Source organism: Manihot esculenta, chromosome 10 (assembly GCF_001659605.2).
Source record: "Manihot esculenta cultivar AM560-2 chromosome 10, M.esculenta_v8, whole genome shotgun sequence".
Taxonomy (NCBI): domain Eukaryota; kingdom Viridiplantae; phylum Streptophyta; class Magnoliopsida; order Malpighiales; family Euphorbiaceae; genus Manihot; species Manihot esculenta.
Window position 1 is genome coordinate 18,909,884 of NC_035170.2, and position 25,255 is coordinate 18,935,138.

Here is a 25,255-nt window from a genome sequence, read left to right on the forward strand (position 1 = left end):
TATGAAATGCCATGATGTATGCTATGCATGTATATGTTCTAGTTCATGTGTCTTTCATATGAACGATATGTGTGCTCATGTTTGTCTATTTGTGTTTTGTGTTTTCAGAAGAGCTAAGATGAGTGGTGTTAGTCCACAGATTGATTCAGATCCGTCTGAAGGGTCTTTTGATGAAAGCAGGGAAGGAATGGATCGAGGGAGAGTATCTGGAGTTAGGAAAGAGATGGAAGGGGATGTGCAAAGAAGGGATATAGGTGTACAGGTGAATTTGGATGAAAGGTCTTCAGAAACTGCCCAGACCAAGGATTCTAAGATGTCAGGTATAGGAGAAAATGATCCCTCCTCTTGGAGTACAGCTACTTGGAAAGGAGTGAAGTGGGGGAGAAAGAAAAAAGTTAGAGGCCTTAAAGGGTCAAAGAAAAAGGAGTTCTGGAATAGGATAAACCCTAGTTTATATAGTGATGCTGGTCCGAGTGCTGGTATAGGTGGACCAAAATGTCTGAGGTGTGGAAGGTTGCATAAGGAAGTCTGTCGTGTAGGGATAACAGGATGTTATAGGTGTGGTCAGGAAGGGCATATGATACGTGAGTGTCTTGTTGCGCCTTGGATAGTTCAGTCCCAGCGGACATTTTCTGGTAGAGCTGTTCAGCAGGAGGCAGCTATATTGGATACAGAAGTGCCAGGTATGCTTATGTTTTTTTTTTTTTTTTTAGTAGTCTTGTGTTATATGTTGTGGTGTGAGATTAGAAGAGGAAGAAAACAGAGTTAGATGATCAGAATAGCAAGGAAAAGATAGGAATTTTTTTGGAAAGTAAATAGTGAAAGATTAGTGAACCAAAGAAAAGCTAAAGAGAGAGTTGCTATGAACTGTGGGAACCTTGAGTTGATACTTGCAGTCAAGTTTAGAGTAAAAGAAAGAGAAAAGAAGAAAAACGAAGGTTAGAAAGAGAATAGAGTGAGTCTGGGAATAGGTGGTAGTTGAGGCAGAGAAAGTGCTAGTCTTTTCTTTTGTAAATTCCCGTGGGAAGTTCCGTTAGCTTTGGCTTGGATCTTCACCCTGATTTCATCAGAGGCTACCACATCGAACACGGTGACGTTAGGTACGTTCACTGGAAGTGTTTGGATGTGTATGCTATTTGGTTTGGACCCTAGTGTTTCGCTTTCCTTTCTGTTTGTGAGCCTTTGAGAGGGTGGGTTTGATGACTTTTGGGCATGAGAGGGTTTTCTTTGGGTTAGACCCGAGTGTGATCCATCTGTGGCAGAGTCAGTCTGTCGGTTCAGTTCAGAGTATGTTCAGAGTAGTGGATGCAATCCAGCTGACCTTATGGTTCTAGGGGTGACTGGTGATGTCAACTTAGGGCAGATTGGCTAGCTACTCATGGTACTACCTGTGTCTACAGAGACAAGGTAGGAGAGGTCAGAGTATAGAGGCTAGGATGGATCAGAGTTAGTCCTTTGACAGGACAGAGTATAGGGATGCCTAGAAGTTGGTGTCAGCCCCGCAAGCTCATAGTTTGTCAGGAAAGGTTGCTAGGGGGTTCTCGCTCTTGTGAGCAAGGTTTGCAATCAGGTCAGGGAATCAGCCTCAAGTGCCTGTTTCCAGTAGGGAGGCTTAGTCGCTACGGGGGTTTATCTGACTTAGTACCTCACACTGGCATGTTCCAGAGTTGTGATGGGAAACGAAGGATGAATTCTGGAGCTTTTATAGTACCTGTCAATGGTGACTAAGTATGTTTAGTTAAGAGTGATCTAGAAAGAACAGCGAGTAAAGATTGATTGTGGTTTTCCTAGGTAAAACCGAGATTTGAGTATTATCTGTTGAGAGTTCGAATGTGAAAGTTAGAAAAGAGATTAGTATAGAAAGGATAAAGAGAACAAAAGAGTAAGGGTCAGAGTAGCGCAGCGGAAGCTGTAAAGTTTAGGAATAGAGTTCGTTCTTGATTGTTTATTGTGTTTAACATTCGAGGACGAATGTTTTTAAAGGGGGGAAGATTGTAATACCCGGCTAGATCAGGCATCGGAATTCCTACCGTCCGGTGGAGTTCAAGGATGGCAGAGTTGTCTAGAAGGGTAGAGTGAAGGTTTTCTAAAAGAGTTTTTAAGAGTTTTAGTGTTTTAAGTGTTTGAAAGGTTTTGACTCAAACCGGATTGAGTTTTGAAGAGAAAAGGCTTTGGAGACAAAGGCCAGGTTCGGCCCCCGAATGTTAAGTTCGGCCGCCGAAAGTGCTATAGATTCGGCTTCCGAAGGTCATGTTCGGCCCCCGAACGTTGCATGGTTTTGCATGCAGGTTTGGCTGCCGAAGGTGAGTCGGCCAGCCCTCTATTTCAGCGCCTCCAGTCGGTGAAATGGATGGATTTCTGTTCCTTTCACTTCCTGAGGTGAGGCCACGTCCTCCATGAGTCACTTGTTTTGTTTTTATCACCTTGTTAAGTGTTTTTGGGTTGGTTGTGAAGGGTTTAAAGGAAAAGAGAGGTTTGGTCGTTTGGAGAAGGTGAAGGGAAGGTGGTGCTTATCCTTAGGTTCAGGTTGATCAACTTCTGTTTTCAGGAGGTAAGGGCAGCTTTTTCACTTCTTTTAATGATTTATTATAGCTTTTAAAACGAGGGTACGGGTAGAGTTGCATGTGTAGGGTTAAGTTTAGGTTTTTGAGTTATGCATGCAAGCTTCTATATGTGTTATGTTTGTTGTTTTGTTGGGGTTATAAGTTAGTTTTGGACCCCTTTGTTCATATACCTGAGTATATGTAAGTGGAGGTATGAAGTTATGCATGTTTAGAGAGAGGTAGAAAGGATGGAGGAGCTAGGTTGCGGGAGAAGCTGAGTTCTTGAAGAACTCAGGTTCGGCAGCCGAAGGAGCATTCGGCCGCCGAACCCCTTGCATGGTGGCTTAGACTGCCACAGCTTGCCCCTGAGTGCCTTGAGGTTCGGCTCTGTTTAGGGGTTTCGGCCTCCGAAAGTAGCCCCCGAAAGGGTTCGGCCGCCGAAAGAGGATATTCGGCCGCCGAAGGTACTTGAGTTTCGGCTCTGTTCAGGACATTCGGCCGCCGAACCTGCCGCCGAATGTGTTCTGTCCAGCCTTCTTTTGCATGCTTTGTGTGATTGTTTTGAGAGGTTCAGAAGGGATTATGGGGGATTGTTTACGATTTGATAAGAGTATGTTTGACACCTCATTCGAGTCCATTTGTGTAGGATTGGACCCGACAGTTCAGGGAGGTCGTCAGGATTAGCAGTTGCAGAGTCAGTCAGGTTTCTGCTTGAGGAGCAGAGGTGAGTAGAACGAAACTTAATGTTTTATCTTAAATAACAGAATGTTTGAGCATAGGTCATGCATCATGGATGCCATGATATATCTTAGGGTGATTGCATTAGAATCACGAATATGGTGCATTGCATTTTCATTGTTTATGAGGATTGGACCAAGGCGACATCAATAGCCCGTCGAGGGAGTTTTGAGGTCATGTCTAATCCAAGATGTGGAATGTTTGAGTTGTGATGCATTTTCATATAAAATGCGTATGAATGAACTGTTTTCAGTGTTTCTATTCACTGGGCTTTATAGCTCATCCCTTTCCCTTAATCCCAGTTTTTGCAGGTACAAGGTTAGCTGGGAAGGTTAGAAGCAGCAGGGTATTGGCTACAGTATTGCTTGTGTAATAGAGTAATGGACATGATGTAAATTAAAGAGATATTTGTTACCGATGTATAGATGATCAGTTAAGGTGCTTATGGATTAGTATGTGCTTTGCCTATAGTATATTTCATCCCTTGTATATGCATGTATCCTGTTTTCAGTTTCTTGATGAGAAATGAGTCAAACCAGGCTTAATACATGTTGTGTTTTGAAAACCCAGTGAATTATAACTGTGAGGGAAGACAGGGTTTAATTCCCTTGACCCAAGACCAGGGCAGAGGGAAGACCAGGTTTGATTCCTGTGACCCATAGAGAGTCCATTAGAGAAGACCAGGTTTGATTCCTGTGACTCTATGGTAGCCAAGGTTAACTTATGATATGCTGACCCTACAGAGTGGGTTCTATGTTTCCAAGCATAGTGCATGGAGGTTACTTGGTAGTGTATCACTGGTTTAGCCCTGAGGGCTATTTCAGATTGAGATGTCTGATGTTTTAAAGGTTAAGTCTGGTAAGTTTTCAGAAAATGTTTAAACAGCTAGGAGTCAAGTCGGATCACGTATGGGATGTTTGGAGTTCAGGTTAGGCTTGCTACGGGTTCTGGCGGCCTTAAGCCGATCTGGATCCTAGCGCCGAGCAGTTTGGGCCATTACAGAGAGGTACTGGTTTCCGGGCTGTTACAAATTTATAGTTTATTCAATCCTTTCCTAAGACATAAATTGACCTAGGTGAAGGAACATCAAAAGGAAAGGAGATAGCTAGAGAATAGAAGAGGAAAAGAAAGAGGAATTCAAGAAAGGTTTGGTGTTTGAATGATTTTCTGTTTTCCTTTGATTCTGCCATGAATAAGTGAAGTTAGGGGTTGATTTTACTTGCTGAAAATGTTGCTTTGATTGTATAAATATGTTATATGAATGTTAAAATGATGTTTGAAAGGTTTAGAGCAAAGAAATTTAACATGAGAGCTAAAAGTGCAAATCTGGCAGAATAGGTTTTAACAGGGCAGCTTGTGTTAACAACTTCATAACTTATTGTGCATTTATTCAAATTAGGCCTAAGATATACCAAATGAAAGCTGAGAAAAAGATCTAAAACTTTCATGAATGACCCAAATTCTGAATCTGTAGGTAAGATGATGAAAAGTTCAAGTGATCCTAAACTGGACATAGAGTTAGTGCATCCGAAACAGTGTGTATTGATTATACCATAACTAATTATGTACTCAGTGAAATTTATTAAAACAAGTGCCAAATGAATCTTAAGAAGTATACCTAAAACTTTGTATAAGAAACTTAAGCTTGAATTTGTATGAAAATGCATGAATTTGATATGTTTTGTAACACTATAAACAAGTACCAATACTGGACTGATTAAGACCTTGTTGAGCAGCTTATAAAGAAAAATTTATAACTTGAGTTAGGGTGATCAGATTTGCATGAACTATACCTTGTTAGAAAGATAAGACATAAATGTACATTTGTTATGAAGAAATGGAAGTCAGATTGTAACTCTAAGCTACTTGAAAAGTTTATGCAATATAAGGCAGAATACAGTTTTCTCAAATTGGAAGGCAGAATGCAGTTTTCTCAAATTGGAATGCTATGTTGACAAAGTTTTGCACCTTTGGCCATGAATTTCTCATCTTGTTGACTTGACATATGATATATGTATTTTGAAAATGAATTCAAATTGCTTCAAATGATATGCATTTATATTGAATTAATGATACTTGGCCCTGGTAAACGTAATAGGAGTCGAGGTTAGCTTAAGGGTATAGCATGCCATATAAACATACAGAGTTCGCAGTATTGCTACCGATACATGATCTATGTTTGAGGTTACATATCAGGTACCTCATAAGCATGGCCACAAAGCCCTGCTATTACAGTTTTGGCCTTTGAGCCTACCGTTTGGCACCCTGTGCCTACCGTTATAATTCCTTATCTACTTAGTCGACCCTACTATGTGGTTATAAGGGCTAAGGACCTAATTAAGGTTGATACTTGTTTTGTGAAATTATCAGTGAATGTTAACAACTTTTGATTAGCTTGAAATTGTTTACTTGATTATCTGTATAAGTGAACTTGTTTGCTTTATTTTGTTATTTGTTTTCTATCACCCACTGAGCATTAGCTCAGCGTGTTGGTTTTTACCTCACGCAGGTTGTAGATAAAGTAGGCACGCGAAGTTCATCAGAGGTCTACATCAGATATCAAGGCCATTATCATAGCTGGTAGTTTTGAGTCGCTGAGTCATAGTACAGTTATATTTTCGCGTGTACATATTTAATAGAGTGAGTTGTAAAGGTTATGTAATCAAAGAATAGTAAGATATCAAATGACAGTTGTTAATGTAATTATAAGTGTGATTTTCATATGTATTACAGGTTAAAGTGCTAATGAAATAGAAGAAACTCTGCCGAAACTTTTGGTTTAAAAATCTCACAGTTACTTTAATCACCTTATAAAATTTACTTGGACTACCTAAAAACTTGGTATTTACAAATAAAAGAAATTGATTTGTCTTGATATATCTATAACGGTATAGTTTGTGACATTCCTTGCTCTGTCTACACTTGATAGGGTAAGGGGTGTTACAATTAGTGGTATCAGAGCAAAGGTTTAGGCGATTCTAGGTCATAGTATGTATGTGTATATGTGTAGTATATGTACATGCCAAAATGAGTTACAACTATGATATGGTTCTGATGTAAATCTCTTCTTTATGTCTTTAGGTCTGAAAGAAGATGTCATCTGAGTCACAGAGAGCAATAGATGAAGAGGTAGAGAGTCATGCTCCTTCTGAGGCAGCTGCACCTGCTGCTACTCCTCCACCTGCTGCTGCTGGCGGACCAGGGCAGGATGCATTGTTTCAGCAAATAGCTGAATTGCTTAGGAGGGTTACACAAAATGTACCAGAGGTACCACCAGCACCACCTGTAGCAGTCCAGGTTCCCCCACCTGTTGTAGCCCAGGCACAACCTAGGCCTCCAATAGAAAAACTCAGGAAATATGGTGCTACAGAGTTTAGAGGTAAAAAGAAAGATGATCCTTCAGCTGCAGAATTTTGGTTAGAAAGTATAAAAAGGGTTTTACAGCAGCTACAGTGTTCACCAGCAGAGAGCTTAATGTGTGCAGTATCATTACTAAAAGATGAAGCTTATAGATGGTGGACAACATTAACACAGATGATTCGACCAGAGCGGCAGACTTGGGAATTCTTTTTGGCAGAGTTTAAGAAGAAATATGTTGGGGTTTTATATATAGAGGAGAGAAGGAGGGAGTTCTTATACCTCAGACAGGGCAGGCTTACAGTAACTGAGTATGAGCGAGAATTTTTCAGACTTAGTAAGTATGCCACAGAGATAGTTCCTACAGAGGAAGAAAGATGTAAACGCTTTGAGCAAGGATTGCGTGCTGATATCAGGATGTACCTCACAGCTATGCACATCAGGGAACTTTCAGTTTTAGTAGAGACGACCCATAGCCTGGAGCGAATTAAAGAAGAAGAGCAAAGTAGAAAGCAGAAAGGGCAGCAGAAGAGGAACCAGAGCTAGTATCAGGGACAATCCTCTGCATCTCAGACAACTAGCAAGAGACAGAGAGAATTTTAGCAAACAGGGCAGAGAGGGCCACCTAGGCAGAGTTCAGTAGTGAGGTCTAGACATCAGACTACCTCAGTATGCAGTACAAGAGGACCAGGTAGAGGGTTGCAACCAGTATGTGAGCATTGTGGCAGGAGACATGGCGGAGTATGTAGGAGATTAACTGGGGCTTACTACTTATGTGGAAGCTCAGACCACTTTATGAGGGATTGTCCTAGAGGCCAGTCAGTGCAGCCTATGCAGACAGAGAGATCTATGCCGACAGGGTCTAGAGGCAGAGGTAGAGGTAGAGGTGAATCTAGTAATGCTCAGAGTCACAGAGTATCAGAGGCAGTAGATAGACCAGACACTAGAGCACCTGCCAGGGCATATGCTATTCATGCAAAGGAAGACCAAGACAAATCAGATGTTATAGCTGGTAAATTTTCTATCTTTGGCAAATATGTTTATGCATTAATTGATCCTGGTTCCACACATTCATACATCAGCATACCCATCAGTAATGAGAAGGGAATTACATGATAAGCTCACCTCCTATGTGATATGAGCAAAGAAATAATACAATACTTCAAAGATTTAAAATGAAAAACTCCAAATCATGACAAATCAAATTATCATTGCTTAATTCAAGACTTACGAGATGAGAACTATATTTGGAAGCATGGGAGAATAAGGAAACAAGTCACACTCTCTTCAACTCATGTGGACGCACAACATAATTTTAGATCGCGTAATGCATGTATGGCCAAATTGCATTTAGGCCAGTTTTATTATTTTGGTATTTTAGTATTTTGTAGGATTTGTTTTAAATTAATTTGATCTATATTAGAAGCCAAATTCATGCAGCCCATTTAGGAAGGAGATTTCTCTAAGATAATTTAGGAAAATGATATTTAATGTAATCCAGGTTTGACTATTTGACTAGATACCCTTTCTATATTGTAATTACCCCTTCCTACAATAGAATTAGGGTTTTGAAGGCTATAAAAGCACCCTTAAGATGACAGGCATAAGAAGCCAATGAATAAAGATGATGTTATAAACAATATTTGGTTCTTCTCCATTATTTAGCAACTTATCAAGGTTTAACCTTGTGGCGTTCTAATATGAATCTCCTCCATACATAGTTAACTTATCAAGAATTTTTTGCGGCGTTTTCGAAGCTGGAATCGCTTGATTATCTATGTTTCTAATCACATTGGTTGGTTAGAGGTGTGGTAGAGCAACCTTCGCTCTATTATCTATGTTTCTAATCGCATTCGTTGGTTAGGGGTGTAGTAGAGCAACCTTTTGGAAGATATTTTTGCTTTGTTTTTTTCTCAAGTTGTGTGATGGGATTTTTGATCTCATGTTGATCCTGGATTCCGCATCAGTTGGTATCAGAGTATGGTGATAGATAAATTCCTATTTATCTATATTTATTTACTTCCTAAGTTTTTTTTTTTACTTTTTTACTCTCATTTTTTTATTTCAGTTTATCTTATAGTTTCTCTCAAAAAAAATATAAGAAAAAAAAAACAAAGAAAAAAAATTTTCGGTTATATTTATATAAAAAAATAAGAATTTTTTTTAATTTTAGTAATGTTAGTTTTTTTATAAAAAAAAGTGAGAAAAAAAGAGTAAAAAAAAATCGTTTCAGCTATTTGATTTTAAAAAAAAAAGAAAAAAAGAGGAGAGATGTCAAAGTTTAGTGTTTTATTCGCGAAATGTCATACTGAATTCAAAGAAGATCCCATGTCTGTCGATTCTTTTCTTGTCATTATGGTTGAAGATTCGAGGATGAATCTTTTTGAAGGAGAGAATGATACGAGCAAAGAAATAATACGATGTTTCAAAGATTTAAAATGGGAAACTCCAAATCATGACAAATCAAGTTACCATCGCTTAATTCAAGGCTTACGAGATGGGAACTATATTTGAAAGCATGGGAGAATAAGGAAACAAGTCACACTCTCTTCAACTCATGTGGACGCACAACACAATTTCAGATCGCGTAATGCATGTATAGCCAAATTACATTTAGGCCAGTTTTATTATTTTTGTATTTTAGTATTTTGTGGGATTTGTTTTAAATTAATTTGGCCTATATTAGAAGCTAAATTCATGCAGCCCATTTAGGGTTTTGAAAGCTATAAAAGCACCCTTAAAGTGGCAGCCACAAGAAGCAAATGAATAAAGATGATGTTATGAATAATATTTGGTTCTTCTCTACTATTTAGCAACTTATCAAGATTTAACCTTGTGGCGTTCTAATATGGATCTCTTCCATGCTTAGTTAACTTATCAAGAATTTCTTGTGGCGTTCTCGAAGCTGAAATTGCTTGATTATCTATGTTTCTAATCACATTAGTTGGTTAAGGGTATGGTAGAGCATTCTAATCACATTGGCTGGTTAGAGGTGTGATAGAGTAACCTTCGCTTGATTATCTTGTGTTTCTAATTACATTCGTTAATTAGGGGTGTAGTAGAGCAACCTTCTGGAAGATATTTTCGTCTTGTTCTTTGTCAAGTTGTGTGACGGAATTTTTGATCATAAGTTGGTCCTAGATTCCGCATCAATGGGTATCAGAGCATGATGATAGATAAATTCCTATTTATCTATATCTATTTATTTTGTAAGTTTTTTTAATTTTTTTACTCTATCTTATTTTTTTTATTTCAGTTTATCTTATAGTCTCTCTAAAAAAAATAAAGAAAAAAAATTTTCAGTTACATTTATATGAAAAAAAAGAAGAATTTTTTTTTAATTTTAGTAGTTTGAGTTTTTTTTTAAAAAAAGTGAGATAAAAAAAAGTAAAAAAAAAAAATTGTTTCAGTTGTATGACTTAAAAAAAAAAAAGAGAAAGAAGAGAGATGTCAAAGTTTAGTGTTTTATTCGCGAAATGTCATATTGAATTCAATGAGAATCCCATATATACCGATTCTTTTCTTGTCATTATGGTTGAAAGTTCAAGGATGAATCTTGTCGAAGAATGAGAGAATGATACGATCAAGGAAATAATCCAATACTTTAAAAATTTAAAATGGAAAACTCCAAATCATAACAAATCAAGTTATCATCAGTTAATTCAAAACTTACGGGATGAGAACTATATTTGGAAGCATGGGAGAATAAGGAAACAAGTCACACTCTCTTCAACATATGTTGACACACAACATAATTTTAGATTGTGCAATGCATGTATGACCAAATTACATTTAGGTTAATTTTATTATTTTGGTATTTTAGTATTTTGTAGAATTTGTTTTAAATTAATTTGGTCTATATTAGAAGCCAAATTCATGCAGCCTATTTAGGAAGGAGATTTCTCTAAGATAATTTAGGAAAATGATATTTAATATAATTTAGGTTTGACTATTTGACTAGATACCCTTCCTATATTGTAATTACATCTTCCTACAATAGAATTAGGGTTTTGAAGGCTATAAAAACACCCTTAAAGTGACAGCCACAAGAAACCAATGAATAAAGATAATGTTATGAACAATATTTGATTCTTTTCCATTATTTAGCAACTTATCAAGGTTTAACCTTGTGGCATTCTAATATGAATTTCCTCCATACTTAATTAACTTATCAAGAATTTCTTACGGTGTTCTCGAAACTGAAATCGCTTGATTATCTATGTTTCTAATCACATTGGTTAGTTAGGGGTGTAGTAGAGCAACATTCACTTAATTATCTATGTTTTTAATCAAATTGGTTGGTTAGGGGTGTAATAGAGCAACCTTCACTTCATTATTTATGTTTCTAATCACATTGGTTGATAGAGTGTTATAGAGCAACATTCGCTCCATTATCTATGTTTCTAATCATATTCGTTGATTAGGGGTGTAATAGAGCAACCTTTTGAAAGATATCTTTGCTTTGTTCTTTGTCAAGTTGTGTAACGGGGTTTTTAATCACATGTTGGTCCTAGGTTCGACATCACTATAGCACCCCATACTTAGAGAAGCTGAAATACCAATGATCAAATGATTTAGATGAGAATCTAACAAACGCCACAATAAATAATTGATAAGTTAGCCAAGATTCTTGATGCAATTGATGAAAGCAAATCCTCACTCTCACTCAAAGCATTACACGCCAAAGGCATGGAAAAAGAATTCTGAAAATTTAGATTCAAAACTGTCTTTTACAAGTGTTTCTTATCCTTATATAGTAAGGAGAAAACAAATAAAACCCTGAGACACTCTTCTTAGGTCTGGCCGAACCACACATGAGACTCAAGTCCAATCACACACTAAAATAACATATTAAACTCACAAGTATTAAAATATAAGCCCAAAATATGGTCTAACACTTTAAAACTTAAAAATAAAATATAGCCAGAATACAAGCCCAAACAAGGCCAAAATAAAGCAAGTGTTTAAATAATAAAACATAGCAAGTCCATCATGACAAAGCTGAATCTTTACACCTTTCTTGATCTTCACTTTAGGCTTCCTTTTATATAGTTTTGGCTCATAGGTTTGATTAGGCTCCCTAAGCCTATGATTGCAAGTGTTACACCAAACCTGCCCCATATGAGTTGAAGCACGCCCCAAATGTATACAAATCATATGAATATAATTTTAAATTCCTTTTAGATCCATTTGAATGATATAAGTTTGCTCCACACTATTGTTAGAAATTTTCCCTATTGGATCCATATTATTCCCCCCTTTAGAAAAAAATTTGTCCTCGAATCTTGCTGATATTTATGTCGGGAGGAAAGCTTTAGGAACCAATACATCTTCAAAGACATCCTCCTCAATAGGTGGAAATAGCATAAAACTTTCGTCATGGATGTTTTCATCAATAACCTGCACATCAAGAACAAATGAATTAGACATAAAAATATTAGTTATAGAAAGATCCTGTGGATGTGACTCATTCTCCTCTACAACTTCTAAAAAGCCTCATTTGCCTCCTCCACCTCATCAATCATGTACTTCCCATGTCCACCATCATTCACAACCTCTTCTATAAGCTCATTGATAAAATTTTTAGTAACAACTACATTAACTACATGCATTACAACTTCATCTTTAATTTCAATCTCTATGGACGTTGAGATTGGAACTTTAGCCTCTTTTTTCTCCTTTTCTTTTTCCATCTTCCCTCCTTGAATTAGTCTTGCCAACCTGTTGTTCAAATCCCTATAATAGTGTGAAGAGATGAATCTTTGGCGCATCAACTCTCCATCTCAGACTTGAGGCTTATTGAAATTAAGAGTTCCTTGAGGCATTCTTATAGAAGTGGGAGCTTGTGAGACATTCAAACTCTCCATAGTTTCAATCAACCTCTCAAGTGTCTTATAAAGCCTTTTAAACTCATCACCAACTGACTTTTTAAAGAGCTTATAATCACTAGCCATGTCTCATTCACTTTCATTATCACTATCCACCATATTTTTATCTTTACTCATTCTGCCTTAAATCAATAAACAACAAAGAGAACTAGCAAATATGGTGTTAGAAATAAAAGCACTCAAGTGTTTGCACTCTTACCACTTTTTTGCTGATTCTTCAATTGCACTTCAGAAACTAAGGTCAACCAACCAACCACAAGGTGCGTTTAAAGAAACAAAGAAGAAAACTTAAAAAAAGAAGGAAGCACACAAAAATAGAAAGAAGACACTAGCAATTTGGAAAGTAACACACGAAGGTTTTGTGCTACTTAAAAATTATCACCTAAAGTATAGATACAAGCAAACAATACTCTAGCAATGTCAAAGAAGCAAAAATAAGCTTAAATCAAAAAACAGAAACTTAGAATTTAAATAAAAACGAATCTAGACAAAAATTTAAATTTAATTCACTTCAAAGCAAATTAAATATTAATCTATTTAAATATATCCAAAAAGAAAAGTATCAAAACCTCACAAATAAAATAAAATAATAATAATAAATTTCACTCAGTTCAGCATCATGGACGAAAATTCTGGTGTTAAAAAGAAGGATTTAACATCAAATCAATTTAGATGCAATTACCTTAAATGTGCACTTTAGAAAATAGGCAGAATTTCTTTTGTCTCCTAATCTGGATTCAACTCAATTCAAAATTCAAAATTGATTCCCATAAATTACAGCCATCAATTAAGAAAGCTTTCATCGAAATCAACAAGGAAGAAAAGGAAAACTCAAAAACCCTATATCCTAATATAAATCAGAATTTACCTCACTTTGGCTCTGATACTAACTAATGTGGAATCCTATGGTACAAGTCTCAAACCCACACGCACAGGTAGATATGGAATCCAAAAAAAGATTTGATAAACCCATCTCCTATGGGACCCCACACTTAAAGAAACTAAAACACCAATAATCGAAGGATTTAGATGAGAATCCAATAAACCCCATAATGAATAGTTGATAAGTTAGCCAAGATTCTTGGTGAAATTGATGAAAGCAAATCCTCACTCTCACTCAAAGCAATACACGCCAAAGGTATTAAAAAAAATTCTGAAAATTTAGATTCAAAACTGTCTCTTACAAGTATTTCTTATCTTTATATAGTAAGGAGAGAAAATAAAATCCTAAGACACTCTTTTGAGGCTTGGCCGAACCACACACAAGACCCAAATCCAATCACACTCTAAAATAACACATCAAATACATAAGTATTAAAACATAAACCCAAAACATGGCCCAACACTCTAAAACTTAAAAGATAAAATATGACTAGAATACAAGCCCAAACAAAACTAAAATAAAACAAGTGTTTAAATAATAAAACATAGAAAGCCCATCATAACAAAGCTGACTCTTTATAAAATCATTTCTTGATCTTCACTTTAGGCTTCCCTTTGTGTAGTTTTAGTCCATAAGTTTGATTAGGATCTCTAATCCTATGATTGCAAGTGATATCTAATCCTATGATTGCAAGTGTTGCACCAAATCTGCCTCATATGAGTTGAAGCATGCCCCAAATGTATATAGATTATATGAATATGATTTTGAACTCCTTTTAAATCCATTTAAATGATATAAATTTGCTTCACACCATTATTAGAAATTTACCCTATTGGATCCGTATCACTCTTCTTTCTCCTTTTCTTTCTCTATCTTCCCTCCTTGAATTAGTCTTGCCAACCTGTTGTTCAAATCCCTATAATAGTGTGAAGGGATGAATCTCTGGTGCATCAACTCTTTATCTCGGACTTGATGTCTATTGGAATTAAGAGTTCTTTGAGACATTCTTGTAGGAGTGGGAGCTTGTAAGACATTCAAACTCTCCATGGTTTCAATCAATCTCTCAAAAGTCTTATAAATCCTTCTAAACTCACCACCAACTGACTTTTTGAAGAGCTTATAATCACTAGCCATGTCCTATTCACTTTCATCATTACTATCCACCATATTTTTATATTTACTCATCCTTCCTTAAATCAATAAAGAATAAAGAGGACTAGAAAATATAGTGTTAGAAATGAAAGCGCTCAAGTGTTTGCACTCTTACCACTCTTTTGTTGATTCTTCAATTGCACTTTAGAAACTAAGGTCAACCAACCAACCACAAGGTGCATTTAATGGAAAAAAAAAAAAAAGAGAAAGCCTAAAGAAAGAAGGAAGCGCACAAAAACTAGAAATAAGACACTGACAATTTGAAAAGTAACACACGAACTAGGTTTTGTGCTACTTGAAAAATATCACCTAGAGTATAGACATAAGCAAACAATACTTCAACAATATCAAGGAAGCAAAAGCAAGCTTAAACCAAAAAAGGAAACTTAGAATTTAAATAAAAAGAACCTGGACAAAAGTTTGAATTTAATTCACTTCAAAGCAAATTAAATATGGATCTATTTAAATCTACCCAAAAAGGTAAGTATCAAAACCCCACAAATAGAATAAAAAAGAACCTTAAATTTTACTCAATTTAGCATCATGGACGAAAATTATGGTATTACAAAAAGGATTTGACATCAAATCAATTTAGATGCAATTGCCTTAAATGTGCACCTTAGGAAATAGGCAGAATTCAAAATTCAAAATTGATTCCTATGAATTACAGCCATCAATTGAGATAGTTAAGGCAATATAGATGAAACAGAAAGTATATCACAATTTCGGCCAGATCAAGATAAATAAGGCAAAGGCGATTTTTGTTTTTTTTGTTTTTTTTTATGGATTTTGAATTTTTCTTTCAAAAGAGATTATATGATAATTAATAATCAAGAAGGTGCAGCCATGGACATACAAGCTTTCACTGAAATCAACAAGGAAGAGAAGGAAAACTTAAAAACTCTAGATCCTAAGATAAATCAAAATTTACCTCACTTTGGCTTTGATACCAACTGACGTAAAACCCTATGGCACAAGCTTCAAACCCATACGCACAAATAGATATAGAATTCATAGATTTGATAAACCCACCTTCTATGGCACCCCACACTTAGAAAAACTGAAACACCAATGATTGAAGGATTTAGATGAGAATTCAACAAACGCCACAATGAATAGTTAATAAGTTAGCCAAAATTTATGGTACAATTGATAAAAGCAAATCATCACTCTTACTCAAAGTAATACACGCTAAAAGCATGAAAAGAATTCTGCAAATTTAGATTCAAAATTGTCTCTTACAAGTGTTTCTTATCCTTATATAATAAGGAGAAAACAAATAAAATCCTAAGACACTCTTCTTAGGCCTAGCCGAAACACACATAAGGCTCAAACCCAATCACACACTAAAATAACACATCAAACTCATAAGTATTAAAACATAAGCCAAAGACATGACCCAACACTCTAAAACTTAAAAGATAAAATACGGTCAGAATACAAGCCAATCATGACAAAGCTGAATCTTCACAAAAGTCTTTCTTGATCTTCACTTTAGCCTTCCCTTTGTGTAGTTTTGGCCTATATATTTGATTAGGCTCTCTAAGCCTATAATTGCAAGTGTTGCATCAAATCTGCCCCATATGAGTTGAAGCACGCCCCAAATGTATATGGATTATATGAATATAATTTTGAACTCCTTTTAGATCCATTTCAATAATATAAGTTTGCTCTATACCATTGTTAGAAATTTACCCTATTAGATCTATATCATCGCTCTTCCGGGATGAGGGTGGTTCCTAATTGTCTCCATTCTCATTTAGGTGAGGATATACACAGTTCTTTTTGTATTGTGTTTTTCTGGCAAGCAGTGCTTCATTGGAGAGAGTTGGTGTTGTGACGTGCCTTGGGGTTGTTGTTTTCTCCATTTTTTACTTGGTTTTGCATGTGCAGATTCCCTATTTGTGTTCTTGCATGGTGAAATCTAGCAAAAAGAGGGCAGTAGTCAGGATTCAAGACACATCCCCCTTCTTACCTCTAGCTGGTGGGATGATTTGGTTGATCCTTGTTCTTTGAGTTTTGATCCCGTGGTTTGCCTTAGCTAGGTTTTTACTCCTTGTTTTTTAGTTGGTTGAGAAGACTTCGGAAGGAGTAAACTGCACTATGTCATAGTCAACAATGGTGTTTGAAAATCCAAAAAAAGGGCAGCATTTATGTAGCTAGTTCGAGTCGAAACAAGTTTGGGTCATAGAGTTTGAAAGACTTTGTTCTTTTATTCTTTCTAAGTTTCAGAGACCTTTTTGTATCATAGGGCTTTTCTGTTAGGCCATAAACTTTTTTATGTAATTTTAGGCCGATGACTAATTTAATGAATTCCTTATCTTAGAGGAAAAAAAAACAAAAGCATAATTAATTAATGTTAAGTTAGCTTAGATTAAGCTATTTAGCACTACTCATTCAATATATCTATTTAATATGTATGGAAAAAAAATGGTAACTTTATTTCTAATTATATTAACTAGGAAAAAAATTAAGAGAGAGAGTCACCAAAACAATCTTACCATTTTTAAATTTTTTGCAATTGAATCCTATACTTTTCTTTTACTAATTAAACCCCACGTTTCTCTTACAAACACGTAGGATGACACGATTAAATCTGGAGTGTAACCTCTAAATGACAATTCAAAGAAGTTATCACATAATGCACATTAGGAACCGTTACATGTCATTCTACGTGGATTGTTTCGTTACCAACACATTTTTAGGGGTTATGGGCTATTGGTTCTGACATGGTCAGTCTACCTGCCTATTAATCATTTAACGGAAGGCTGAACTCAGGTGCAAATTATACCGTGTGAAAAGCATGGGTTTAATTAATTTAAAGAAAAAAAGAATGCAATTTCAAAATTTTGAAAATGATGGTTTCATTTTTATGTGATTACCCCTACGCTGTCTGTAAGTAGGAGCCTAGCTTTGAAGGCAGAAGAAACAAGGGACTTTATGCTAACCTTAGCATCAGCAGGAGATAGGGAAGGGCGCTTGACCAATAGCCCTTGCGAGCAAGACCGTATACCTTACCGTATATGTCATTTTATGGGAAAGAGGAACATACCAAACAACAACCAAGCATATATTTCACCCAAAAAAACAATATGCTCAACATATCAAACCTAATCCTTATTTTTAAAAATAAAAAAGATAAATAAATGAGTGAACAAAATAAATATATCCTCATTTCCAAAGATATCATTTCAAACAACAAAAACAAAAAATCCAGGTACTGAGTTTCATTGATAAATTACCTGAGAAGACAAATCAGCAGCAACATAAATAAGCGATGATGTGACGCTCTTTGTCAAAATAGGCCGAGACTTCACCATTGCCAGGTACCATCCAACAAACGACGCCGCTGCATTAGATTAAGAGGAAGTAGAAGAAGAAAAGGATAATGGAAAGGTGGAAAAAGGAGGAGAAAGCTCATTAAACTCTCTAGTTTTCCTGAAAATTTGAGGGAATCGAAAGTAAGCTCTTGACTGCGCCTTCTGGTGGTTGATAATAGAATGAACTGTCGTCGTCGCCGTCGTTGACAGGTGTAGTCCGGCGTCTGTGATCGTGTGGCTAAGCAACAGCCGGTGGATGCTGGATTTTCGAAGAAGGAGCCGCTCATTTTGGTACCTTCCTCTCGAAGCTTGTCCCCTCTCGTTTGGTGAATAAAGGGGTTTGTGAGGCGTTGGGCGGTTGGGGTTTTACGAGTGAGAGAGAGGAGCGCGTGAACCAACTGTATTCGAGTTTTCCCTTTTCATAACGCTACTTTCTCGAGTATGAATACGAATCTGTATATGATTTTATTTTATTTTATTTTGCCATATTAACTGTTTTGTGGAATTTTTCTCGGTCAATATATTTTTCATGAGATTTACAACTAACTTAATTGTAAAAAATAATTCGGGTTGTCAATTCATATGTTGAAAACATTTATGGTCTATAAACTTCGATTCTCAATTTTTTTTGTAATAATTTTCAATTTAAAAAATCCCTATATTGTGTTTTTTAATTACAAAGGATAATTTTGTAATGTGTGAATGATTTAATTTATTTTACGATAAAGAAACTATACAGGATTATTTAAAATAAAATTATCTATAATATATATAAATCTATAAATAACTTATTTTATTTTATCATAAAAAAATTATCTAGGATTATTTAAAATAAAAGTATCCATAATATAATAAATGTATAAAAAGGAATACTCTAAAATTACTTAAATATTTAGTGATTATTTTAATTTAACTTAAATTTTATTATATAAAATAGTTTTAGAGTTCACTTAACTTTAAAATTTTTAATTTTATTTATATTTAAATTCTATTTTTTTTTACTATAAATTTAAATAAATTCTGTAACAGAATAAATTTAAAAATTATTAACTTATATACATTCTATAACAGAATAAGTTTAATATTTATAATTTATTGTTGTTATAGGATAGAACAAATATTTTAAATTTTATCTCTTATATTTAAAATATTTATTCTATTTTATAAAGATAATTAAAATAATTTTTTAAAATAATTTATGATTTTCAGATTTTATAATTTTTAAAATTTGAAAAAAAAATACAGATTTTAAATAGATTTTATATATAAATAAATGGATTTCATTTAATTTTTATATAAATTTTATTATATTAGTATATATCTAATATATATAATTATTAGATAGAGAATTAATTTTAGTTAAAATAAATAATTTAATTTAAAATAAAATTATTAAAAAATAAAAAATTTTATTTGACAATTATAAATAGAATGAAACTCAATAAAATTTATACAATTCAGGTCGTAATCAAACTGAATTGATATGTTTAAATAATTATCTAATAATAAAATAATTTTATATTATGAATTATTTTAATTTTAAAAATTATCTTGATTTTTATATTAATTAAATATTTAAAAAATAAAATATTTAATTTATTTATATTATAAATGATGATCATTGGATTTTACGATCCAGTATGGGGCCAGGGCTGCGAGGACAGTTTTGGTTTGAGGCCCATGAAGTATCTCTGATAGGCCGGTCTAGCTTTTTCAGCCCTAATTCAGTTTCACCAAGTGGACCGGGTCACTCACAAACTCTAGCCTATCCACTACGAGGTTGGTCTTGAAACGTGAATAGAAAAAAGACGGTAGGCCCAGTTACGTCGCAGTTCTGTCTACACGTACGTCGAAAGAATTAAATACATGTCTGACGTGTAGATGTCGTCTGACGCTTTCGTACGTACGGACCTGTATAATAGAGAGATATGACACTATAACTAAGAGACCGTTAGACATCGCTAACAGATAAAAAAAAAAAAGAATAAAGGAGAAGAGCACATTTTCCATTTAAGCTTACACGTTATAAATTTTATTTTCTGGATATTAGATCGTCAATAAAAAAGTAATAGGCGGAAGAATAATAAGATTTTCTATAATACCTTTAAAATTTTAAATTATTCATAATAATATTTAATTATTTAAGATTTTAAATTATTCATAATAATATTTAATTATTTAAGCTTGTAAATTATTCATAATAATATTTAATTATTTAAATAGTTGATAATTTTATTTTTTTAAAATAAATGATAATTTTATTTTGAAATTAATTTTAGTTAATTAAGAAAAATTTAATAAATAATGGGCTATAATTATTTATTTTAAAATAATTATTCTTATAAATTATGAGGGATAATTATATTTTTAAATGATAATTATTTTTAAAAATTTAATAAAAAATAATTATTTTTTATAAAAGTGAGATTTTATAGATTAAATTTAAAAAATTTTAAATAATAAAACTTTAATTTAAATGCAGTAGAACTCGTCCTCTATTTTTTATAAAAAAATTATAAAAATTTTAATGATGTGATTTAAAAGATTTCAAAAGTGAAAAGTATGTAAATGGGATTTTTGCATCAGTTTAGAGTTATAAAGTCTCAAAGATTCACAATGTTGTGGCTAGTGTAGATTATTTAATAATTGTTTGATAGGTATTCTACTTTTTATTATTATATTCATAAATAAATATTTTTATTTAATGTTTAATATTTTAATAGTATTATAATGCTTGATATTCTAATTATTATCATTAGAATTTTATTTTATTTTTTAACAATATATTTATGAATTTTTTTAGCCGCTTTATTTATAAATTTATGATAAAAACCAATTAATAATTTTTCACAAGTAAATTTAAATATTATTTAATAAATTAAATTTATTAATATTTTATTCTTTTTCAAAAGTAATTAATAATAAGTTATTATAATAATAAAATGTTAAGGTTTAATATTTATCAAATTAATACATAAAAAATGATATTTTCAATGAATAATTGATGAAAAAGTGAATAATATTTTAAAAAATACCTATAACATTAAAAAAGTGAGATACATTTCTTATATTATTAATTTTAAATTTTATTATAATAATAAATTTTAATTTTGATAATATTAAATTATTAAATAATATTTTCAATTTAAATAACAAAATTTATACATACGTGATTATTTTATCTCTCAATTAATTTTAATAAATTTAATAAAATTTATAAATGATGTAACACAATAATTCTTCAAAATAAGTTATGAACTGTCAACTTAAAATAAGATCACATGCAAAGATCCGATTAATACATGGTCCTACTTATGAAAAGAAAGATCCAGATATTATAATACTCGGATCTTCGTCAAAACTCGCCCTCTTAAGATTAGACTTCACAAAAAGTTATCGTTAGAGAGCACAATCTAGCAGATTCTCATCACACCTATAATGCATAATTTTATATTCACTAGCCGGTGCTAGTCAGATTTTTAGGAGATTTAAGAATCAATTCCATCTTCTTACGGTATAAAAGCTGATGAACAAAGAGATTGATGTGGAACTCAGGATCAACTCGTGATAAAAAATTCCGTCACACAACTTGATAAAGAACAAGGTAAAAATATATTTCAGAAGGTTACTCTACTACATCCCTAACCAACCAATGTGATTAGAAACGAAGATTATGGAGCAAATGTTGCTCTACCACACCCCTAACTAACCAATGTGATTAGAAATATAAATAATCAAGTGATTTCAGCTAGAGAACGCCATAATAAATTTTTTTAAGTTAACTAAATATAGAGGAAATCCATTTTAGAACGCCACAAAGTTGAATCTTGATAAGTTGCTAAATAATGGAGAAAAATCAAAATATTATCTATTCTTTGTCTAATTGTGGCTGCCACCTTAAAGGTGTTTTAATAGTTTCCAAATCCTAATTCTATTGTAGGAAGGTGTCATTCCAATATAGGTGATACGGATTCAATATGGGAGCTCCAAATCATAACAAATCAAGCTACCATCGCTTAATTGAAGGCTCACAAGATGAGAACAATATTTAGAAAGTATAAGAGAATAAGAAAATAAGCAACATACTCTTCAATACATATGGATGCACTAATGTGGAATCCAAGACCAACTTGTGATAAAAAATCCCGTCACACAATTTGATAAAGAACAAAGCAAAGATATCTTTCAAAAGATTGTTCCACTATATCCATAACCAAAAAATGTGATTACAAACATAAATAATAGAGCGAACGTTACTCTACTACACCCCTAACCAACCAATGTGATTAAAAATATAGATAATGGAGCGAAAGTTGCTCTACTACACCCCTAACTAACCAATATGATTAGAAACATAGATAATCAAGCGATTCTATTTTTGAGAGCGTCACAACAAATTCTTGATAAGTTAACTAAGCATGGAGAAAATTCATATTAGAACGCCACAAAATTAAACCTTGATAAGTTGCTAAATAATGGAGAATAACCAAATATTGTTTATAACATCATCTTTATTTATTGGCTTATTGTGGCTGTCACCTTAAGGGTGTTAAATAGTCAAACTTAGATTGATACGAGCAAAGAAAATAATACGAGCAATGAAAATAATACGAGCAATGAAATGGCACGATGCTTCAAAGATTTAAAATGGAAAAGTCCAAATCATGACAAATCAAGTTATTATCACCCAATTCAAGGCTTATGAAATGAGAACTATATTTGGAAAGGATGGGAGAATAAGGAAACAAGCCATACTCTCTTCAATACATGTAAACGCGCAATACAGTTTCAGATTGCGTAATGCATGTATGGCCAAATTGCATTTAGGCCAATTTTGTTATTTTGGTATTTTAGTATTTTGTGGGATTTATTTTAAATTAATTTGGTCTATATTAGAAGCCAAATTTGTGCAGCCCATTTAGGAAAATGATATTTAATATAATAATTACACCTTCCTACAATAGAATTAGGATTTTTAAGGCTATAAAAATACTCTTAAGGTGACAGTCACAATAAGCCAATGAATAAAGATGACTTTATGAATAATATTTGATTTTTCTCCATTATTTAGCAACTTATCAAGGTTTAACCTTGTGGCGTTCTAATATGGACCTCCTCCAGGCTTAGTTAACTTATCAAGAATTTCTTGTGGCGTTCTCGAAGCTGGAATCACTTGATTATCTATGTTTCTAATCACAATGGTTGGTTAGGGGTGTAGTAGAGCAACCTTCACTTGATTATCTATGTTTCTAATCACATTGGTTTATTACGAGTGTGATAGAGCAACCTTCGCTCAATTATCTATGTTTCTAATCATATTCGTTCGTTAGGGGTGTAGTAGAGCAACCTTCTGGAAGATATCTTTGTCTTGTTCTTTGTCAAGTTGTGTGGCGGGGTTTTTGATCACATGTTGATCCTAGGTTCCGCATCAAAATTGCTACACGAATTTGATTTCTAATATACCCCAAATTAATTTAAAACAAATTTCACAAAATACTAAAATACCAAAATAATAAAATTGGTCTAAATACAATTTGGCCATACATGTATTATGCCATCTGAAATTGTATTGTGCGTCCACATGTGTTGAAAATTATTTTGCTTATTTCCTTATTCTCCCATACTTCCTAAATATAGTTCTCATCTCGTAAACTTTGAATTAAGCAATGTTAGCTTGATTTGTCATGATTTGGAGTTTTTCATTTTAAATCTTTGAAGTGTCGTGTCATTTCCTTACTTGTATCATTCTCTCCTTCTTGGAAAAGATTCGATCTTGAATCTTCAACCATAATGACAAAAAAAGAATCGATATACATGGGATCCTCTTTGAATTCAATATGACATTTCGCGAATGAAGAACTAAATTTTGTTATCTCTTTTTTTTTTCTAAATCAAATAATTAAAACGATTTTTTTTACTCTTTTTTTTATTTCTCACTTTTTTTAAAAAAAAAATCTTACACAACTGAAATAAAAAAATTTTTGTTTGTTTTTTTTTTCTTTTCTTTTTTTAAAGAGAAATTATAAGATAAACCGAAATAAAAAATTAATAAGATAGACCAAAAAAATAAAAAAAAAACTTACAAAATAAATTATTAGATTAAAAATTATTATTTCTAATTAAACTATCTAAGAACTTTATAATAATATTAAACAAAACTAAAATTCTTTGATACTCTCTACAATCACAATACTGATTATGGGTTTCTAAATGATTCTCAAATAATTCAGACCCTTTGTAACGACCCGAAAATCGGACTGCTACCGGCGCTAGGATCCAGATTGGCTTAAAGCCGCCGGGACCCGTAGCAAGCCTAACGCACAACCTGTACACCTGTTTAATCCCATACATGATCAACATATACATAAAAATTTTGAACTTTCTCATTCATTTACCAAACTTAACCTGTGCATGCACAACTCATAAGCATAAACATTAAACCCCACACTGGAGCCCTCATCAAATACTCCAATGGGGTGACATACATATAATAAGTTTGGTTTACATAAATATCATTAACTCATTTCTTTAAAAGATCATGTACTCAAAAGGGGATTAACAACATACTAGGGTCAAACACAACTATAAACCTCAATAGATATCATTACATTACATTACTATATATTACATCATTCTCATGTCCACAGCTAATTATTACATAAAACAAAACTTTACTCTTCTTGACCTCCCAGCCTATCCCGTACCTGCATACCTGGGGGATTAGGGAAATGGGGTGAGCTACTAGAGCCCAGTGAGCAGAATAGTAAAACATTTAAAACACATGCTATCATGGAATGCATCACATCACAGACAAATCACATCAAGGATGGTTTTGTCACCAATAGTCCTCTACATATCCAATAGTGCCAGGGGCGTAGAATGGGCCTCGACCTAGTCTTTCTCTTAACATAGCATACATAACATAACATTCCTATAATGCCAGGGGCGTAGAATGGGCCTCGACCTAGTCTTTCTCTTAACATAGTGCCAGGGGCGTAGAATTGGCCTCGACCTGGACTTCCATACCATACCATATCATATCATAGCACATCATATCATACGAGGACTAAAGGATCATCCAATACCCATCCACATCATCATCATATTATGCAATGCAACATATTCATGAATTCTAATGCAAACAACCTAATATATCTCATGGCATTCGTGATGCATGAACATGCTTTAAAACTTATTTATTTACTTTGAAACATAAAGAGTTATTCTACTCACCTCAGGCTAGCTCTGACAAGACACTGAAGCAGCTGTCTCACTGCTGGGGTCCTCGGTTCCTCGGGTCCGAACCTACACAGGTGGACTCAAATGAGGGACCAAACATACATGAACATGACTCTAAAATACTCCCCAAAATCC

General features: G+C 33.7%; 1 long non-coding RNA gene across 1 annotated transcript in view; it reads right to left on the reverse strand.

Moving 5' to 3' along the window:
* Positions 1-18,237, reverse strand: part of LOC110625031 — a 42,321-nt gene extending 24,084 nt beyond the window's left edge. The window contains exon 1 of the long non-coding RNA XR_002489501.2: positions 17,804-18,237. This is a non-coding gene — a long non-coding RNA (uncharacterized LOC110625031). The remainder of the gene's footprint in view (positions 1-17,803) is intronic.
* Between the last annotated feature and the right edge of the window lie 7,018 nt (positions 18,238-25,255).